Here is an 8,193-nt window from a genome sequence, read left to right on the forward strand (position 1 = left end):
TGTTCTAAAAGGTATTCCTTTCATCATCTATGGTTCCAAAGTTCGTGTTGGGTCAAAATTAATGGAAAAATGGGATAAAGTTCGGCTGCATCATCGGTTACAACTGTCCTTATCGATTTTCGGCTCTTTCGCTTAACAGTAATTCCGCGCTTCGTTGTGAATCTTTCAGGTTGGCCAATGATAACGTCGAAGATTCATGTCGCGTTCGAAATTTTTATTTTATTAAAATGTCTTGTCTGCCAATCGGAAGTAGGAATACAATCTTTCTAGACAGTTTCTATACAGTTATTGAGTAGGTACGGTCGGGTGACGGGTAGAGCGTCGGGTGACTGAAGTGTTTTGTTCCTGCTCCGTCCAGCATAGTCACGTGTACAATCGGGCGACCTATACAGTGACCTGCGTGAATACCTTGTAAATTATAAGGGGCCCTGTGGATCAATGTGAGCTTACCGAGCGACGCTTCGCTGACAAGCCGGCTAGAGAAGGCGCCTAGAACTTTTACAATAATCTTATATAACACATCATTGGCTGACCGCCACCTGCTTAGGGGAAGATTATACCGTTATTAAACCTGTTATAAGGAATGACGTAGTCCGGGCATAAGACTAAACAACAAAACGTCAGGGAGCGAAAAAAAGCGGCATCGTACAAACAGCTGATACGTACTATGCCAGCTTTGGAATAGCTAAAATACACAGATTGACAAGAATAGGTTGTTTTAAGATGACTGCAATGGTTCTAGAGTGCAACGTGAAATTTTTTTGATATTTAAATAGAGAAATCATGCACGTGTGATAGTTATTTAGTAAGATGGTGTGACAAGCTCACAGTATGTTCAGGTTCAAGTACAATGAGGAGGTCCAAATGTACGTCACTCTAATAGCTACGGTATTAGAACGCGGTATGATTTTGCCTTCGAGCACAGCCTGCCAGTCTGATCACAACCATTCTGGTACGAGGTGCACAAACTACAGTAAACTAACCGCATTGTTATTGTCTCAGCCTGTAATGTCACTTGCAGATATATTTATTAAAGTCACTGCAAGAAAAAAATCCAAGTTGAGAATCAATCAAGTAGCCAACGGGGCTTTTTCGAGCTCGTTGTGTAATTTAGAAAAATTATTTTCTTTTCAGCGAATACAACACTTTTGTCAAAAACAAAAAAATCCCTTCTTCTAATGCAACACCTCACGGACGGACATTTTCATTTTCGAATTAACAAAATCATGTTAGATGTGCTAATGCAATACGAGGCACAATCGGCACCTACATCTTACAAAGCGTTTTCTTACGTTGCAGTCGCGACAACTGAATGAGTGTCCTTAAATAGGAAAATGTAAAACGTTTTGGAGGTTTTCTTTGAGAAACTGAAAAGAAAAAACAGGTTAGCGATAGAATTTGCATCATCAAAGCTTCCACCATTCGTCGCGTCATGGCAGTGAGTTACGTGTTGCTACGCATCTAAGCATAACGTAGAAGTTGGAATGACATTATGGATAAACTTCTCCGCTAAAAGATAGGTGTAGACAGACAGAAACCCGCGACTTTCGGAAACTTTCAATCTGATCTGCTATGTGTATACTTAGATCCAGGTGCGTCGTTAAAATCCTATATTGCGATCATTGCATAGAGTCGATACATATTTTTCACGGCAATCCTTGCGACGTGACGTTCAACGGCAGTGTTAACGTATTAATATACTCGTTCTGTTTATATTCGCTTGATCATTATACTCACAATAGATTTACAAACGACATTAAGTTCAACTCACGTTCAAATTCACGACTATTAATAAAAGTGCCGCAGAACCCAGGAAAGTAGTTAGATCTCGAAGTTATTCAGGATGTACATCGTCCGTCGATCAGTCCGCTAAAGTAAGTTAGTCGATCTGCTGACGAAGTAATCCGAGGCTCATACGTTCGAACTGTAGTCCAGATTGCGCGTCATGCCAAAATAGTCCTATTATCCAACCGAAACTTCATATGTATAACATAAACATATAACAAAGATAATTATTATAAATTGTTTACATGTGTGAAGCGTATTATATAGATAGATAGAATATAACTAGTATAGTTGACTATAGGCCTAAAATGCTTTGAAGTGTATATACGTACCAGTTAATGTAGGAGCGGAAATAAACAAACGCTAATAACAAAGTATACACGAAACATAATTGCTATGCTTCGACGCACGTAGATCGTCAAGTTGCATAGGCACGTATGTCCGACTAAGGGAATTCGTTCATCCTATCCGCTATCGTTTGAATGGTCCTATTCGACTGAATGGAAAAGTACTGCCGAAGGGGGCATAATCGCGGAAGGCTTTCGGCGAAATCGCCCTGCTCAAACGGTAACCGCCGAATTACCATTAGCCTTTTTAAACGCGTGTTGACTACCACTGTAATATTGTAGTTTTAAGATAGGCACAAGCATGTCTATTGTGCTTTGTAACTAAAAGTGCTTAACGTGGGACCCTACCGAGAATCTGGTATTCGTTTTCTTGGGATCATAGACATTCTGCTAATTGTTCTAATTGGAAATAAGCATAGAGTTAAGGATGCGCCAACATGTCGTAGGTAACTTCAGCGCTTGCATAAAGCTCCGGCTCCGGTAAGTAAAACGAACTTGATTCAATTAGCTATACATTAGAAACACATGCGTTAGTGTCTTCCTGTAATAAAATGAAGTAGCTTTCCGGTTGATTTGCGCCAAGAAAATGTGGCCGTAATACAATTAATAGAGAGATTGCAAAACGTTAGCGGACCAATTATCGAACAAGCAAATATCACATATTTTATTTAATATCATATATTAAGTTTATCAGCGATCACCTGTCCATTTATGTGTTAACGATTCGTCTAAAAACGAGGCACTTTCAGCTGTCCCTATTCTGACGCTTGCCGAAAGCCTATTTTCACTGCTACGGCCGCTATTAGAATCATTGCCAATTGTACGTGTCCGCCTATAGATACGCACAACTCTCATAGAAGCTCCACATTTCGGCATCCGTAATGTAAAGAAGAAGACAATATCGGCAATCATTTGTAGTAAATATGCACTAGGTGCGTTGCTTGTACTCCCTTCAACAGCCACGAACGGCCTTGAAATATTTTCCAAGGAGATGCAAGAAACGCATCCGTGTTGCGGTACCACAGTTGATTTACCACCTCTGAATAAGGTTGTAATGATGAACAAAAAAGGCGAGGCATCGGTGGAATAACCTTACATTGTCAGCAATGTTTACACGGATCCCTGCAGTGCCATAGGAAACTGTATGTCTTATAGAGGTACAAACCTGATATCCGTCGACTGAATATGATAATAGTTTTCTGACCTTTTAATTTAAAGCCAGAATGACCGAAGACGTGAACGACCCTTTGTGTGGTATGCAACGCTTGTTGCAACGGGTCTTACAATCCTTGTATGTAATTTCTGTCTTCTTTTGAAAATCACGAAATTACACGAAGGAGTTTTGTTTCGAAATACAAAAGACCTGGCCTTGTCTTAATTTTCATTGACCAATTTTTTTTGTCCGTTCCAAGCCTATGAGCTCAAAACTCGCTAGGGACGTTCTGTAGAGGTGCGCGATAGGTGCCAGCGCGAAATTTCAAACAGCGGCCTTAGGCTTTAAAAAGCCTGAAACTAAGCCACCTATGCCGTTGCAACAAATAAATTAAACAAATATCTCCGATTTTTTTTTATTGCATTTTTGCAAATCATCAAAGTCATCTACTAACAGAAGATCACACGCTGTTCAGAATCTTTATCGTTGTCTGAGAAACTCTGTGATTTAGTATTTAAATTTATTTCATATACTAGGCTAGAACGCGCAGTTATTTATTCCAATCATAGATGTTTCATCGTGTAATGTTAGACACAGCCTACAATCAATGCTTTGAAATCAATATAAAGTATAACGGGAATCGAAGAAATTGACGAAAACTTAACGCAAACTAAATTCAGAAACAGAAAAAAAAAATCGCTTCAAACATGCCCTTTTAATTCACCACAAGGACAATTTTAGCCGTTTAGAACGCAGCGGAAAGTTATTCGGATTTTACCCTTCTGCATAGGCCTATTTTTCTAACTTTTGGATTTACTAACGCTTTCTCATTTGAGAATGGTTCATCAGCTCACTCTGTACTTAGCGAGAACAGGTCCAACCCATCTCCCATCTATCCCTATGCTGACTTCAACCAAAATAGTAATTTTATCTAACTCTGACATTTATACTTCCCCAGTGATATCCCTATCTCTATTGTGCATGCAGCCTGTTTATCAGATAGGCAGATTAAACTGTTGTTGTCTATCTTTGAAGCATTGTCTCGAACCGTCCCTGCATCCATGTGAGATCGTAGGGGTCCGTATATACACATATATTGAAAAGATCTTTATACGACGTTTCGTATGACCTGCTGGGGCAAATTTGTAGGAATTAGTATCCGATTTAGTTTTTTATATCTTGTGTATGCATTTGTACGGTTACAATTTGCGCATTCACATGCTACAGCGACAGATAGTGCCAAAAAGTAGATCATAGCGAAATTTTGATCTTATATTGTAAAACTGGAAAATGGGCGAATTCAAATATAGGAATACTCCGAAGCGCGTACGCTCGTAAGCGGGCTGTATCTGTGGAATATGATTACAGTTTCACAGTGACGAATACCGAGGAACCAAACTTCAACAGCTACCGAAGCAAGTGCTTGACGTATGGGATCCATTCGTGCAATTTGTCATAAATCAAAATAGTAAAAGGGGCTATGTTACATTTGTACGAGGTTTTTGTTTCCCATGCTTGAAAGAGCCAACAAACCACAGACGAGTTGGTATATAGCTATGAATAAAACAATGATAAAGAACCTTGTTAAAATAGAGCTGTTACAATATCTGCGTACATGTCGGACGTATGGGCTTCTCTTGCAGTTTCCTCTTAGTCCTATATCTACAGAAGTTTTAGTGACAGATATGAGGCGACAAAACAAACATATGTAATTTGTTAAACATTACAAGGTCGTAATATTAATCAATAGAAAGCTAAGAAATTTTCGTTAAATCTTTTATAAAGAATAGAGCAGTCGTCGTCGTCGTCAACATGTGCCAACAATGATCGTGTCATAGATCCTATTTTCCTCGGAGCGTTGCACTGAAGTTTGTTTTATAACTATTTAGCCATTATTGATATGCCTGCCGTGATCCTTCATCATTTACAGTCTACCTAATGGTTTCAGAAATTTAGTTGTTCTTTGAATGAAAAGCCAGACAGTTCGTTTAAGAAGCAATAGGCCAATAAGGAAAAAATATTTTGTGCCACTGTTATACGGATGCCTGTGTATACATCAATTTCTAGCGAAGCGGCGACAAGCAGAAGAGTGTAATCTCTCACCTGATGAATATTATATCAACACCGACGCTGGGATATACATTAGCCAATGGGGCAACGACTCGAGGCTGGCAACAGGGATGAGACATGAGGTATCAAACGGGAAGACGGTGGGAGCAACTGGGACAAGCCCTTAAATTCTGCTATGGCTATGCGGACCGTTGGAGACACTATGCGCTGTGTACACAACGGCAACCAAGAACGTACGTCATTCAAACGAACACCGGCGAACAACAGACGTACACCAGCACCCGTGAGCTGGATCGTCGCTAGACCCTTGACGTTGCAATTTACTAAAAATTAAGGGACTTATTTCTTCGCTGATGCAGATGTCCGAGCGCACAAGAAATTCTCAGGAACGATTGCGTATTGGCTTTCGGCTCATTATCCCTACAAATCAGACGTTAGTGGGAAAACACCTCTGGACCATTGGCCAATACGTACAAATGGATCACTAAAGCTTGCTAAAATCAAATACCTTATGACTATATGACCACTTTCTAATTGCCTGTACGGTAAATAATACGATACGATACGATCTCACCGTCGTCGGCGTGAAATGTTGTACGCCTGATACGCGACTATGGAAGACTACAGTATTATCTAAAAGAACGACATGTATAGTGAAAGCAACATTGCCGTACATTGTATAGTTGCGTACACTTTGTAAGTAAATAGAATTCGACTTTTGGCAAGTACAATAATAACTAGTTGAGATATATGGCTGCTTGCTATTCTATGTGTGATTCCGAATGTAAATTGGGTTGATCTTAAAGATAACGACCAAACGATGGGAGGGAATAGCCCGGGGGTTCGATCTAAGGCGCCTAAATGTTGTTGATTAGATTGAAGGAGCAGTATGTATGGCAGCAGAATATCGATATAAAGAAGGGCAAAGCCTATGATACGGGGTTGCTTTATTATTACAGGGGTATAAATGCATTAACCAGCATCCAGCGACGTGCGCGTTGAAGACCTTATCTTCAGCACGGCTAGCAAATAAATATAGTGGATTTTTAAAATAAGTGGCAGTTACCACACGGTAGATTGGTTCTATCTGGCTAGATTCGACCTCTTTATATCCGTGTTGAAATACTCTGCGGATGCTTACAGCTAGACCGATTCAATCGTAGACACTGTTCATTACCGGAACGGAGCAATTTCAATTACTTACGTTAAGTCTATATGCCCGTACAAACACCATGGTTGCCTATCGATCATACGTAAGGGATAGTCCATAAGCAACCACAAAGGGCTAATTGCTAATCCGAGAATGATTACCAGGGATATAAAAATGTATAGTGTTTTAATCGAAAATTTCGTTGTAGAAAACTATCAGTTCAGATATATATATATATATATATATTTATTGTTCGTCTATTATCACATGGCATATGTTGATGATACACCATATTTTAGTCAAATCTGTAAGTTAATTAATCATATTTTCATATTATTGCTACCGTATAACATTATCGTACAATATTAACATCTGCTCATTTACTCAAATTGTGCGATACGCAATATTGTAGGATAATATTTCCGTTGTTCCCAGTTCCTAGATAAACATAAACGGTATAGTTTTGCATTCACTCTCGAAGTAGGACAAACTTTTGCTCGTTAACCTGCTCGCGGCCGTTCTGAGCTTTGCTCATGTTGCTTTGCACCGCGCCTTCACGAACCTTGCTCTCATCTGGAGTATACAATTTAGCGGGAATTGAATTTGAGCTGGCGGCTATCGAGAAAGTGGTCACTGTTTGTACAAGGGCACTGTGCCACTGTGCGAAACATCTGCCTACCGGAAACTTTAGGATGTTTTAGGCAGTCATCCATATAGTTCGCCCTGACTTCCTGCTTTATCAAAATAACCATTTCGCGCTCAAATTCGATCCGTATCAGCCAAGTTCTATTTTAACCCGACTGGCGACCGTCTAGAAACAAAACACCCCTGTTAATTACGTGTCGAACCCGTTATCTCACACTTAGACACGACGACCAGCGTTGCGCAATCATCGACCTACGAAAAACTGACGAGACCATGAAAAAAAAACTTAAAACCTACATCTGCATAGTTAATCGAGTGGTGGCAGTATTTTTTTCCCGGAATGGCCAAATATTCTAGTTAAAAAGGTCGATTGCATAGAACGAGCACAAGTGAATGAAACAAATCACACGATTATAATTAGTGTACTTTACACTGTGACAGTGGGAAAGACGAGTATCCTTTAAATAATTATAACGCCTCATTAAGTAATCCGTAATAGCCTGCAGATACCTTTGAGCTTGGTATAATCAGATCGAGGTAAGAGTCTACGGATTGTTGGCAGTACTCAATAGCTTGCTGTAATTAATGGCACGTCAGTGTGATGATTCTGATTTTAGAGTACGTGTTTAGTTAATACATCGAGCTTTTTTTTTGTGCCGCATTCTTGACCTACTTCATTACCCTTCGAAACAAGCTAAGAAGCTGGATAGGGTCCAACTAGTTTCGAATCATAGTACGTTCTTCGGTTCAAAGATTTTACCGCCGATAGCGTGTAGGCTACAATATTAATTTCAGCTTGCCATAAACAAAGGATATATAGCCGGTACGGCAGATGTATAAATCATCGTACAGGGTATCATGCAAGCATTGTTTAGGTGCCTTCGCATGTTTATAATCGAGCATCTGCTAATGCTAGTTTTATGAGCTTTGCGAGCGTATCTACAAATACATGAAGTTTATAATTCACAACCTAACAGAGTTATAATAATAATAACTAACAATAGTAGTTAATATTATGGTTGTTGTTGTTATTATTATACACT

At 39.5% G+C, this 8,193-nt stretch overlaps 1 long non-coding RNA gene across 2 annotated transcripts; it reads right to left on the reverse strand.

The window, feature by feature from the left end:
• Nucleotides 1–213: 213 nt before the first annotated feature.
• Nucleotides 214–2,467, reverse strand: LOC111251467 (uncharacterized). 2 transcript variants are annotated; one of them, XR_002673796.2, is made up of 4 exons: nt 2,118–2,467; nt 1,772–1,976; nt 1,293–1,367; nt 214–396 (listed from the first exon to the last, which is right to left on the reverse strand). It is a non-coding gene; the product is annotated as an uncharacterized LOC111251467 (long non-coding RNA). The 2 variants fall into 2 exon arrangements; XR_002673795.2 differs by having other exon boundaries at nt 1,271–1,367.
• Nucleotides 2,468–8,193: the final 5,726 nt, after the last annotated feature.

Source organism: Varroa destructor, unplaced genomic scaffold, assembly GCF_002443255.2.
Source record: "Varroa destructor unplaced genomic scaffold, Vdes_3.0 BEIS01000005.1, whole genome shotgun sequence".
Classification (NCBI taxonomy): Eukaryota; Metazoa; Arthropoda; class Arachnida; order Mesostigmata; family Varroidae; genus Varroa; species Varroa destructor.